Raw genomic sequence first — 14652 nt, 5'->3', positions numbered from 1 at the left:
TTGGAATAAACTATATTTCTAAATGCTCTGAAGATGAAAACACTGTTTTGTCCGTCTTGGCAAAGTGTACTGTAGGTAATTCTACTCAGAATGTCTTCAGACGATCCTATCCTCTGCATGTATTAGCTTCGGGGCCGCCGTCCTCTGTAAGGGGATCTGAGGACAATTACTTCAGCAGAAAAAAACGCCTATGAAGATTAAAATCAGATGAAATGAATAAATCTCCTAAATAACATCGGGGAATTAAGTCTGGGCCTGCATCCCAAATGGCATACTGTTCCCTTTATCGTGCACTACGTTTGACTAAACCTGGGCACTTTATAGTAAATAGGGACGCAGTCTGACTTTTGCCTTCATTGTGCACTACTGTTGACCAAAACCTGGGCACTTCATAGGAAATAGGGACGCAGTCTGACTTTTCTCTTGACAACGGGGAACAGGAACATGACATCACCGATCCCCTCTTATCTCACATACATGGACATTACATCACCAATCCCCTCTTATCTCACATACAGGGTTCCTGTATTTCATTAAGCTACAGGCACCTATTATCTCACATACAGGGTTCCTGTATTTCATTAAGCTACAGACACCTATTATCTCACATACAGGGTTCCTGTATTTCATTAAGCTACAGACACCTATTATCTCACATAGAGGATTCCTGTATTTCATTAAGCTACAGACACCTATTATCTCACATACAGGGTTCCTGTATTTCATTAAGCTACAGACACCTATTATCTCACATACAGGGTTCCTGTATTTCATTAAGCTACAGACACCTATTATCTCACATAGAGGATTCCTGTATTTCATTAAGCTACAGACACCTATTATCTCACATACAGGGTTCCTGTATTTCATTAAGCTACAGGCACCTATTATCTCACATACAGGGTTCCTGTATTTCACCTATTATCTCACATACAGGGTTCCTGTATTTCACCTATTATCTCACATACAGGGTTCCTGTATTTCATTAAGCTACAGACACCTATTATCTCACATACAGGGTTCCTGTATTTCATTAAGCTACAGGCACCTATTATCTCACATACAGGGTTCCTGTATTTCATTAAGCTACAGACACCTATTATCTCACATAGAGGATTCCTGTATTTCATTAAGCTACAGACACCTATTATCTCACATACAGGGTTCCTGTATTTCATTAAGCTACAGACACCTATTATCTCACATACAGGGTTCCTGTATTTCATTAAGCTACAGACACCTATTATCTCACATACAGGGTTCCTGTATTTCATTAAGCTACAGACACCTATTATCTCACATACAGGGTTCCTGTATTTCACCTATTATCTCACATACAGGGTTCCTGTATTTCATTAAGCTACAGACACCTATTATCTCACATACAGGGTTCCTGTATTTCATTAAGCTACAGACACCTATTATCTCACATAGAGGATTCCTGTATTTCACCTATTATCTCACATACAGGGTTCCTGTATTTCATTAAGCTACAAACACCTATTATCTCACATACAGGGTTCCTGTATTTCATTAAGCTACAGACACCTATTATCTCACATACAGGGTTCCTGTATTTCATTAAGCTACAGACACCTATTATCTCACATACAGGGTTCCTGTATTTCATTAAGCTACAGACACCTATTATCTCACATACAGGGTTCCTGTATTTCACCTATTATCTCACATACAGGGTTCCTGTATTTCATTAAGCTACAGGCACCTCTTATCTCACATACATGGACATTACATCACCAATCCCCTCTTATCTCACATACAGTGTTCCTGTATTTCATTAAGCTACAGACACCTATTATCTCACATACAGGGTTCCTGTATTTCATTAAGCTACAGGCACCTCTTATCTCACATACATGGACATTACATCACCAATCCCCTCTTATCTCACATACAGGGTTCCTGTATTTCATTAAGCTACAGACACCTATTATCTCACATACAGGGTTCCTGTATTTCACCTATTATCTCACATACAGGGTTCCTGTATTTCATTAAGCTACAGACCCCTATTATCTCACATACAGGATTCCTGTATTTCATTAAGCTACAGACACCTATTATCTATTATCTCACATACAGGGTTCCTGTATTTCATTAAGCTACAGACACCTATTATCTCACACACAGGGTTCCTGTATTTCATTAAGCTACAGACACCTATTATCTATTATCTCACATACAGGGTTCCTGTATTTCATTAAGCTACAGACACCTATTATCTCACATACAGGGTTCCTGTATTTCATTAAGCTACAGACACCTATTATCTCACATACAGGGTTCCTGTATTTCATTAAGCTACAGACACCTCTTATCTCACATACAGGGTTCCTGTATTTCACCTATTATCTCACATACAGGGTTCCTGTATTTCATTAAGCTACAGACACCTATTATCTATTATCTCACATACAGGGTTCCTGTATTTCATTAAGCTACAGACACCTATTATCTCACATACAGGGTTCCTGTATTTCACCTATTATCTCACACACAGGGTTCCTGTATTTCACCTATTATCTCACACACAGGGTTCCTGTATTTCATTAAGCTACAGACACCTATTATCTATTATCTCACATACAGGGTTCCTGTATTTCACCTATTATCTCACACACAGGGTTCCTGTATTTCATTAAGCTACAGACACCTATTATCTATTATCTCACATACAGGGTTCCTGTATTTCATTAAGCTACAGACACCTATTATCTATTATCTCACACACAGGGTTCCTGTATTTCATTAAGCTACAGACACCTATTATCTATTATCTCACATACAGAGTTCCTGTATTTCATTAAGCTACAAACACCTATTATCTCACATACAGGATTCCTGTATTTCACCTATTATCTCACACACAGGGTTCCTGTATTTCATTAAGCTACAGACACCTATTATCTATTATCTCACATACAGGGTTCCTGTATTTCATTAAACTACAGACACCTATTATCTATTATCTCACATACAGGGTTCCTGTATTTCATTAAGCTACAGACACCTATTATCTCACATACAGGGTTCCTGTATTTCACCTATTATCTCACATACAGGGTTCCTGTATTTCATTAAGCTACAGACACCTATTATCTCACATACAGGGTTCCTGTATTTCATTAAGCTACAGACACCTATTATCTCACATACAGTGTTCCTGTATTTCATTAAGCTACAGACACCTATTATCTCACATACAGGGTTCCTGTATTTCACCTATTATCTCACATACAGGGCTCCTGTATTTCATTAAGCTACAGACACCTCTTATCTCACATACAGGGTTCCTGTATTTCATTAAGCTACAGACACCTATTATCTCACATACAGTGTTCCTGTATTTCATTAAGCTACAGACACCTCTTATCTCACATACAGGGTTCCTGTATTTCATTAAGCTACAGACACCTATTATCTCACATACAGGGTTCCTGTATTTCATTAAGCTACAGACCCCTATTATCTCACATACAGTGTTCCTGTATTTCATTAAGCTACAGACACCTCTTATCTCACATACAGGGTTCCTGTATTTCATTAAGCTACAGACACCTCTTATCTCACATACAGGGTTCCTGTATTTCATTAAGCTACAGACACCTATTATCTCACATACAGGGTTCCTGTATTTCATTAAGCTACAGACCCCTATTATCTCACATACAGTGTTCCTGTATTTCATTAAGCTACAGACACCTCTTATCTCACATACAGGGTTCCTGTATTTCATTAAGCTACAGACACCTCTTATCTCACATACAGGGTTCCTGTATTTCATTAAGCTACAGACACCTCTTATCTCACATACAGGGTTCCTGTATTTCATTAAGCTACAGACACCTATTATCTCACATACAGGGTTCCTGTATTTCATTAAGCTACAGACACCTATTATCTCACATACAGGGTTCCTGTATTTCATTAAGCTACAGACACCTATTATCTCACATACAGGGTTCCTGTATTTCATTAAGCTACAGACACCTATTATCTCACATACAGGGTTCCTGTATTTCATTAAGCTACAGACACCTATTATCTCACATACAGGGTTCCTGTATTTCATTAAGCTACAGACCCCTATTATCTCACATACAGTGTTCCTGTATTTCATTAAGCTACAGACACCTATTATCTCACATACAGGGTTCCTGTATTTCACCTATTATCTCACATACAGGGCTCCTGTATTTCATTAAGCTACAGACACCTCTTATCTCACATACAGGGTTCCTGTATTTCATTAAGCTACCGACACCTATTATCTCACATACAGTGTTCCTGTATTTCATTAAGCTACAGACCCCTATTATCTCACATACAGGGTTCCTGTATTTAATTAAGCTACAGGCAGGTATTATTCTGCAATTGTATGAGACAATAAGCGGCGAAGTCCAGAGGAAATTGAATGTAGGTTTTGAATGCATCTCTTGTCCTCTGTGTTGTATTTCAGCCGTTGTATTACAGCCGTAATGGCACACTGATAAGGGTAAATCAAATGAAAGATCCTTTGTGCCGTTGGAATATCAAGGAACTCCGTGATTTGATAGAAGCTGGTTTCAATGCCATCGTTATTTGTTCCTTGCGTTCTTTGTTCCTTACACATTGTGCGTCAGATAATATACCATCATTATATACATTAGACTCAAATCTTATCTCTATTTAATTTAACATGCTTTATTATTCTGGTTTCTTAATCCTCCTCTGAAAGGACTAGATAGCATACAGATGTAGGACCTTAATTTGATCCAGTTTGCAACAGCAAGAAAAATAATGCTGCAGCAACAGTAAATGTTAATAATTATGTGGATTATAATTCATGAGGGGTTGATACTATTATCGTGAAGGGAAAGCAAGAATGAAATAACAAACTTTAGAAGCCTTCTTAAACTCAAAAACACTACAAGTTGCATTTCCTGCTGTATAGGAAAATGCTCAGTAACAAACGAGTGACCATATTAAGATCCTACATCTGTACAACCTTTAAATTGAAGAATGTCAACAAATAACGTCAACTATATATCCCATACACAGTTCCCTTCATCTGTTTCTGAAACATTTCAATTGTTCCTAAAATTCATCGATTGAAACAGAAACAGAATCCCTCCCAGATTTCAGAAACATTGTTCTTCATGACTCATTATTTCCTTCTATCCTGTGTGTTCTATATTTCTATCCTTTGTGTTCTATCCCTCTGTCCTGTGTGTTCTATCCTTCTATGGTGTGTGTTCTATCCTTCTATCCTGTGTGTTCTATCCTTCTATCCTTTGTGTTCTATCCTTCTATGGTGTGTGTTCTATCCTTCTATACTGTGTGTTCTATCCTTCTATACGGTGTGTTCTATCCTTCTATCCTGTGTGTTCTATCCTTCTATCCTGTGTGTTCTATCCCTCTGTCCTGTGTGTTCTATCCTTCTATCCTGTGTGTTCTATCCTTCTATCCTGTGTGTTCTATCCACAGCTCAGCCCAGGTGTATACCCCTATCACCCTCTCCCTCTCCCTCTCCCTGGGGCACACCTATAGGACAGCTCACCCCATGGTGTATACCCCTATCACCCTCTCCCTCTCCCTGGGGCATACTTATAGGACAGCTCAGCCCAGGTGTATACCCCTATCACCCTCTCCCTGGGGCACACCTATAGGACAGCTCAGCCCAGGTGTAGCCCCCCATCACCCTCTCCCTGGGGCACACCTATAGGACAGCTCAGCCCAGGTGTATACCCCTATCACCCTCTCCCTCTCCCTGGGGCATACCTATAGGACAGCTCAGCCCAGGTGTATACCCCCACCACCCTCTCCCTGGGGCACACCTATAGGACAGCTCAGCCCAGGTGTATACCCCTATCACCCTCTCCCTCTCCCTCTCCCTGGGGCATACCTATAGGACAGCTCAGCCCAGGTGTATACCCCCACCACCCTCTCCCTGGGGCACACCTATAGGACAGCTCAGCCCAGGTGTATACCCCCACCACCCTCTCCCTGGGACACACCTATAGGACAGCTCAGCCCAGGTGTATACCCCTATCACCCTCTCCCTGGGGCACACCTATAGGACAGCTCAGCCCAGGTGTATACCCCTATCACCCTCTCCCTGGGGCACACCTATAGGACAGCTCAGCCCAGGTGTAGCCCCCCACCACCCTCTCCCTGGGGCACACCTATAGGACAGCTCAGCCCAGGTGTATACCCCCATCACCCTCTCCCTGGGACACACCTTTAGGACAGCTCAGCCCAGGTGTAGCCCCCCACCACCCTCTCCTTGGGGCATACCTATAGGACAGCTCAGCCCAGGTGTATACCCCCATCACCCTCTCCCTGGGGCACACCTATAGGACAGCTCAGCCCAGGTGTAGCCCCCCACCACCCTCTCCCTGGGGCACACCTATAGGACAGCTCAGCCCAGGTGTATACCCCCATCACCCTCTCCCTGGGACACACCTTTAGGACAGCTCAGCCCAGGTGTAGCCCCCCACCACCCTCTCCTTGGGGCATACCTATAGGACAGCTCAGCCCAGGTGTATACCCCCACCACCCTCTCCCTGGGGCACACCTATAGGACAGCTCAGCCCAGGTGTATACCCCCACCACCCTCTCCCTTTACCAAACAATGCTCACAGTGAGGGTGGGTGACAGGGACATTAGTTGGAACTACCCAGAGGTGTAAACAGTCAGATAGAAACACAATGCAGGAGAAAACAGAAGTAAAAAATGATGTTGGATGATTATGCTTGTCACTACAGAACTATGGAAGTACATATAAACAGACACTTGAGGGTTGTTTGCCTACATTTACCCTGCCGGCCAATATGTTCTACTTCCCGGTAGGGAAAATTGACCACAAAGATGTTATTTTAACAATTGTTCAACCAGTTCTGGTTTTAATCATGTCGTAATGAGGTCATTTCAACGTTGCACCACTGGGGAATACAGTATCTATCATAGGGGACATACTGTATGATGCCTGTGTGATAATATATAACTTTCTACAGGAATTCATATTTTACATCTTCCAGTACAAAATGGCAGCAGTTATTGTCCGCAGCCCCAGTTTGTAAATTGAATATGGCTGCTTTTTAATTTGAATAACCCTATAATGTGAAAATTGCACTGTGCTTCTGCTGCAATATCAGTTACAGCGAGAAAAACGGGTTCTCTTCTCCACTCAGTGGCAGATAAGAAAACTAAAGCACGTTCAACCAAATTCCATTTCTATTGAATCAGGGGCCACACAAGTCTCTGGTCTCTTGAGAATAATTAGAGTTTTTAGAAATAGATTCAGGTCCAGTAGTATTTCTACTGTCGGCTGAAAGAGTTGAAGGGACAGCGACTGTGAACCAGGGGGAAGTCAGCTGGAGGAGGATGTTATTAGAACTGGAATTAACAAAACAGAATTTGGTTTCTTGGCAACAAGCTTGTCCAAGCAAAATAGAACTCATGCATAATTCATAACAATCTAATATATTTGTTTGTGTTTTGTTTATTCTTGTCATCAGTAATCTGTTTGTCTGAGGGTTTATGTGTAAATCAATTAATTTGTTGGTTAACATGTGTACTCAGCAAAGGAAACCAACATTCATCTGTGCAGGAAAACAATTAGAATACATGAGTGTATGTATTGTACCCCCCCAATCCTGACCTCTGCATCTGGTATGCGTGATCATGCATGCCTAAATTATGATTTATCGTAATTTTGTGTAAAGGGTTGTCAAATACAACAAGCATGGATAATCAGAAAAAAAATATGATTAAGCAAAGGGGGAAACAGAAAAAGTCTAACAAAAAATAAGTAGTTTGTCTTTACAATAAGTTTTCCCCCTGAATATTTTCCTCCTGAATACTTTCCTCCTGAATATTTTCCTCCTGAATATTTTCCTCCTGAATATTTTCCCCCTGAATACTTTCCTCCTGAATACTTTCCTCCTGAATATTTTCCTCCTGAATATTTTCCTCCTGATTATTTTCCTCATGAATATTTTCCTCCTGAATATTTTCCTCCTGAATATTTTCCTCCTGAATATTTTCCTCCTGAATATTTTCCTCCTGAATATTTTCCTCATGAATATTTTCCTCCTGAATATTTTCCTCCTGAATACTTTCCCCCTGAATATTTTCCTCCTGAATATTTTCCCCCCGAATACTTTCCTCCTGAATACTTTCCTCCTGAATATTTTCCTCCTGAATACTTTCCTCCTGAATATTTTCCTCATGAATATTTTCCCCCTGAATATTTTCCTCCTGAATATTTTCCTCATGAATATTTTCCTCCTGAATATTTTCCTCCTGAATACTTTCCCCCTGAATATTTTCCTCCTGAATATTTTCCCCCCGAATACTTTCCTCCTGAATACTTTCCTCCTGAATATTTTCCTCCTGAATACTTTCCTCCTGAATATTTTCCTCCTGAATACTTTCCCCCTGAATATTTTCCTCCTGAATATTTTCCTCCTGAATATTTTCCTCCTGAATATTTTCCTCATGAATATTTTCCTCCTGAATATTTTCCTCCTGAATACTTTCCCCCTGAATATTTTCCTCCTGAATATTTTCCCCCCGAATACTTTCCTCCTGAATACTTTCCTCCTGAATATTTTCCTCCTGAATACTTTCCTCCTGAATATTTTCCTCATGAATATTTTCCCCCTGAATATTTTCCTCCTGAATATTTTCCTCATGAATATTTTCCTCCTGAATATTTTCCTCCTGAATACTTTCCCCCTGAATATTTTCCTCCTGAATATTTTCCCCCCGAATACTTTCCTCCTGAATACTTTCCTCCTGAATATTTTCCTCCTGAATACTTTCCTCCTGAATATTTTCCTCCTGAATACTTTCCTCCTGAATATTTTCCTCCTGAATATTTTCCTCCTGAATACTTTCCCCCTGAATATTTTCCTCCTGAATATTTTCCTCCTGAATACTTTCCTCCTGAATATTTTCCTCCTGAATACTTTCCCCCTGAATGTTTTCCTCCTGAATATTTTCCTCCTGAATACTTTCCTCCTGAATATTTTCCTCCTGAATACTTTCCTCCTGAATATTTTCCTCCTGAATACTTTCCTCCTGAATATTTTCCTCCTGAATACTTTCCCCCTGATTATTTTCCTCCTGAATATTTTCCTCCTGAATACTTTCCTCCTGAATACTTTCCTCCTGAATATTTTACTCCTGAATACCTTCCCCCTGAATACTTTCCCCCTGAATACTTTCCCCCCGAATACTTTCCCCCTGAATACTTTCCCCCTGAATACTTTCCCCCTGAATACTTTTCCCCTGAATATTTTCCTCCTGAATACCTTCCCCCTGAATACTTTCCCCCTGAATACTTTCCCCCCGAATACTTTCCCCCTGAATACTTTCCCCCTGATTATTTTCCCCCTGAATACTTTCCCCCTGAATATTTTCCTCCTGAATACTTTCCCCCTGAATACTTTCCCCCTGAATACTTTCCCCCCGAATACTTTCCCCCTGAATACTTTCCCCCTGAATACTTTCCCCCCGAATACTTTCCCCCTGAATACTTTCCCCCTGAATACTTTCCCCCTGAATATTTTCCTCCTGAATACTTTCCCCCTGAATACTTTCCCCCTGATTATTTTCCTCCTGAATACTTTCCCCCTGAATACTTTCCCCCTGAATATTTTCCTCCTGAATATTTTCCTCCTGAATACTTTCCCCCTGAATATTTTCCTCATGAATATTTTCCTCCTGAATATTTTCCCCCTGATTATTTTCCTCATGAATATTTTCCTCCTGAATACTTTCCCCCTGAATACTTTCCTCCTGAATACTTTCCCCCCGAATACTTTCCCCCTGAATACTATCCTCTTGAAGAGATTACATCTGTAACATTGGTAAATCACAACTCCCATAACACAGGACTGAAACCATGACAACCAGTGCTGTCTAAAGCATGTTAAAGTCTTTGTAGCTAAGATATTTACCAAACAGAGACTAACGCTGACTAACATAAGTAAGGAAGCTAGACTCGGGTTTCTCCTGCTAAGGGGGAGATGCTATTCCTTGTCCTGTTTGTTCTCTGCTCCACTGCATAGACAGGGCTGAATTAAGAAATCATAGGCCCAGGTCTTTGTTTTGTTTTTTACACCACACAAGTACAACAAAATGAGTGGCTATTCTGACACTGACAAACTGAGATCCTTCTGGTCTTGAATTCCAACTAAAAATAGCTTAGGCCAATGAAATGAAACACTATTAAAAACTCAAGTATTCACAGCCCTTGACTTTTTCCAAATGTTGTTGTGTTACAGCCTGAATTCAAAAAGGGACATTTAGATTTGATTTCACTTTTTTTGATAATAATGAAAAGCTGAATTGTCTTGAGTCAATAAGTATTCAACCCCTTTGTTATGGCAAGCCTAAATACGTTCAGGAGTAAACATGTGCTTAACAAATCACATGATAAGTTACATTGACTCACTCTGTGTGCAATAATAGTGTTCAACATGATTTTTGACACATCTCTGTACCTCACACCTACAATTATCTGTAAGCTCCCTCAGTCGAGCAGTGAATTTCGAACACAGATTCAACCACAAAGAACAGGGAGGTTTTCCAATGACTCGCAAAGATCAGCACCTATTAGTAGATACACAAAAAAAATCAGACATTGAATATCCCTTTGAACATGGTGAAGTTATTAATTACACTTTGGATGGTGTATCAATACACCCAGTCACTACAAAGATACAGGTGTCCTTCCTAACTCAGTTGCCGGAGAGGAAGGAAACCGTTAAGAGATTTCAGTGGTGACTTTAAAACAGTTACAGGGTTTAATGGCTGTGACAGGAGAAAACTGAGGATGGACCAACAACATTGTAGTTACTCCACAATATTAACCTAAATGACAGAGTGAAAAGAAGGAAGACTGTACAGTTTAAAAATGTTCCAAAACATGCATCCAGTTTTCAACAAGGCACTAGAGTAACATTGCAACAGAAAATGTCAAAGCAATTCCCTTTTTGTCCTGAATACAACACATTACTGAGTACCGTTCTAGGTATCCCTTTTCCCTTTCCTTTCCCTTTCTCCATATTTTCAACCGTAGCAGTGGCTGCATCATTGTTATGGGTGTGCTTGTAATCGTTAAGGACTGGGGAGTTTTTCAGGATAAAAAGAAACGGAATGGAGATAGGGCAAACATGGTTCAGTCAGCTTTCCACCAGACACTGGGAGATGAATTAACCTTTCAGCAGAACAATAACCTAAAACACAAGGCCAAATCTACACTGGAGTTGCTTACCAAGAAGATAGTGAATGTTCCTGAGTGGCCGAGTTACAATTTTGGCTGAATGGTGCTTGAAAATCTATGGCAATGCTTGAAAATGGTTGTCTAGCATAGGCTACTTGTGTCTTTTTAAAATTGATGTAGTTCTGTCCTTGAGCTGTTCTTGTCTATGAATGTTCCGTGTTATGTCATGATTCATGTTTTGTGTGGACCCCACGAAGAGAAGGTGCTGCTTTTGCAACATCTTAAGGGCACCCTCATAAAATACCTAAAATAACAAAGATAGGACAGGAAAGGGTAGGAAAGGAAAGGATAGGACAGGACAGGAAAGGATAGGACAGGAAAGGGTAGGACAGGAAAGGATAGGACAGGACAGGGAAGGATAGGACAGGAAAGGGTAGGACAGGACAGGAAAGGGTAGGACAGGAAAGGATAGGACAGGACAGGAAAGGGTAGGACAGGAAAGGATAGGACAGGACATGACAGGAAAGGAAAGGATAGGACAGGAAAGGGTAGGACAGGAAAGGATAGGACAGGAAAGGATAGGACAGGAAAGGGTAGGACAGGAAAGGATAGGACAGGAAATGGTAGGACAGGAAAGGATAGGACAGGAAAGGGTAGGACAAGAAAGGATAGGACAGGAAAGGATAGGAAAGGAAATGGTAGGACAGGAAAGGATTGGACAGGAAAGGGTAGGACAGGAAAGGATAGGACAGGAAATGGTAGGACAGGAAAGGAAAGGACGGGAAAGGATAGGACAGGAAAGGGTAGGACAGGAAATGATAGGTCAGGAAAGGGTAGGACAGGAAAGGATAGGACAGGAAATGGTAGGACAGGAAAGGAAAGGACGGGAAAGGATAGGACAGGAAAGGGTAGGACAGGAAAGGATAGGACAGGAAAGGATAGGACAGGAAAGGATAGGACAGGAAAGGGTAGGACAGGAAAGGATAGGACAGGAAAGGATAGGACAGGAAAGGGTAGGACAGGAAAGGATAGGACAGGAAATGGTAGGACAGGAAAGGAAAGGACGGGAAAGGATAGGACAAGAAAGGGTAGAACAGGAAAGGATAGGTCAGGAAAGGGTAGGACAGGAAAGGATAGGACAGGAAATGGTAGGACAGGAAAGGAAAGGACGGGAAAGGATAGGACAGGAAAGGGTAGGACAGGAAAGGATAGGACAGGAAAGGGTAGGACAGGAAAGGATAGGACAGGAAAGGGTAGAACAGGAAAGGATAGGACGGGAAAGGATAGGACAGGACAGCAAAGTATAGGATGGGAAAGGACAGGATATGAAATGACAGGACAGGATAGGATAGCAGGATATCCCCTAAGGCATCACCTCACTATGACGACAGTCATGGACACCCTCAGTAAGAGAGACATTCAGACAGGATAGGATAGCAGGATATCCACTAAGGCATCACCTCACTATGACGACAGTCATGGACACCCTCAGTAAGAGAGACATTCAGATGATAAATACCAGCCACTGTTGATTCACCCCGACTCCAAACATTGCACAATACAACTGTGGGTGCAATCAACAGTTTGCAGGTCATGCTGTCTTCCCCGAATGACACACGTGTGCAAAAACATTGCATTGTACATCTGTGTACGTTATGGGTTCATGAACTCCACAAAATCGTAACCCCCAAACAGTTCCAGCAGATCAACAAATTATCAAATAGTATTTCCAGACAAAACTGTGATGCATCACGTTTACAATGGAACACATGCTACTGCTACCACCATGATATACAGTAGGTGGTATATTAGGGCACTATATAGGGAACAGTGTGTACTGTAGGTGGTATAGTAGCGCACTATATAGGGAACAGTGTGTACTGTAGGTGGTATAGTAGTGCAACTATATAGGGAACAAGGTGCCATTTGGGACACACGTACTGATCAAAGTTTTACATTGATTACATGGACATTATTAATACAGACCCTGTTCTGTGTGGGTTTACATTGATTACATGGACATTATTAATACAGACCCTGTTCTGTGTGGGTTTACATTGATTACATGGACATTATTAACACAGACCCTGTTCTGTGTGGGTTTACATTGATTACATGGACATTATTAACACAGACCCTGTTCTGTGTGGGTTTACATTGATTACATGGACATTATTAATACAGACCCTGTTCTGTGTGGGTTTACATTGATTACATGGACATTATTAATACAGACCCTGTTCTGTGTGGGTTTACATTGATTACATGGACATTATTAATACAGACCCTGTTCTGTGTGGGTTTACATTGATTACATGGACATTATTAATACAGACCCTGTTCTGTGTGGGTTTACATTGATTACATGGACATTATTAATACAGACCCTGTTTGAGGTTTAAAAAGGTTTGTCATTTCCACTTTGAAATGTCAGACTTGATTTTCCCTTACGAAAATATTCATTAATTATAATCCACATAATAATTCACATTTCTTGTTGCTGCAGGAATATTTTCAACCTCTAGCAAACTGGTTTAAATTAAGATCCTACATCTGTATGTCCACTATGTTCATTATTATGCATTTAGTATTTTATTAGGATCCCTATTAGCTAGTGCTAAAGAAGCAGCTACTCTTCCTGGGGTCCACACAAAACAGGAAACATGACAGAATACAGAACATGAATAGACCAGAACATCAGAGGGACAGAACTACATACATTTAAAACAAGAACACACGCTTTCATACATGGATGCCTTCATAATCACGTGATTCATATTGGACTGAATGTAAGTGCAACACACCAACATGGAAACAAGGAGGTGGGTTGCAAATAGGCTGACACTTTTCAGACCCGGGATAGAACCCGGGTCTGTAGTGATGCCTCTAGCACTGCAATGCAGTGCCTTAGACCCTGCGCCCCTCAGGATCCCAACTTTGTTTCGCTAAATTCCCCTGACGTGAATTAATCCACATTGTTTCTATAGTTACCAACCGCTAATGGGTATCCTGGGGTAAAGTATTGTTAGCTGAGATATAGTGTAACTTGTTACAGTCTATCACCCATGAAGGGTTATCTGAGGTATAGTGTAACTTGTTACAGTCTACCACCCATGAAGGGTTATCTGAGGTATAGTGCTGGGCTTTGGACCTGCTCATTAAATTAAGAAAGACCCGCTGAATAGAAAGCCAGAATCAGATGGGAGTTCCACTTAAGGTCCTCGCTTCCCGCTGAGGCTCTCACCTCAGCCACAGTGATCAGAGTTAACAGACATGAACGTAGAACCCTTGAATGGTGTGGAGTTTCCTCCCTCTAAAGTTTCTACTTTATGGTTTCCACCTCAGCAACTTGTCTTACATTTCCCCCTTAATTCCCCTACACCACATTCACACCCAGCAGCGTTCACCAGTCACGC

General features: G+C 41.1%; 1 protein-coding gene across 10 annotated transcripts in view; it reads left to right on the top strand.

Annotated features, from left to right (window-relative positions):
• adgrb3 (adhesion G protein-coupled receptor B3) overlaps nucleotides 1-14652 on the top strand; it is a 335139-nt gene that overhangs the window by 217937 nt on the left and 102550 nt on the right. The gene's annotated exons all lie outside the window — the stretch shown is intronic.

The sequence above is a fragment of the Oncorhynchus mykiss genome, chromosome 23 (assembly GCF_013265735.2).
Source record: "Oncorhynchus mykiss isolate Arlee chromosome 23, USDA_OmykA_1.1, whole genome shotgun sequence".
In the NCBI taxonomy this organism is placed as follows: Eukaryota; Metazoa; Chordata; class Actinopteri; order Salmoniformes; family Salmonidae; genus Oncorhynchus; species Oncorhynchus mykiss.
The sequence above is the reverse complement of the archived record's forward strand: the minus strand, read 5'-3'. Positions and strand labels throughout refer to the sequence as shown.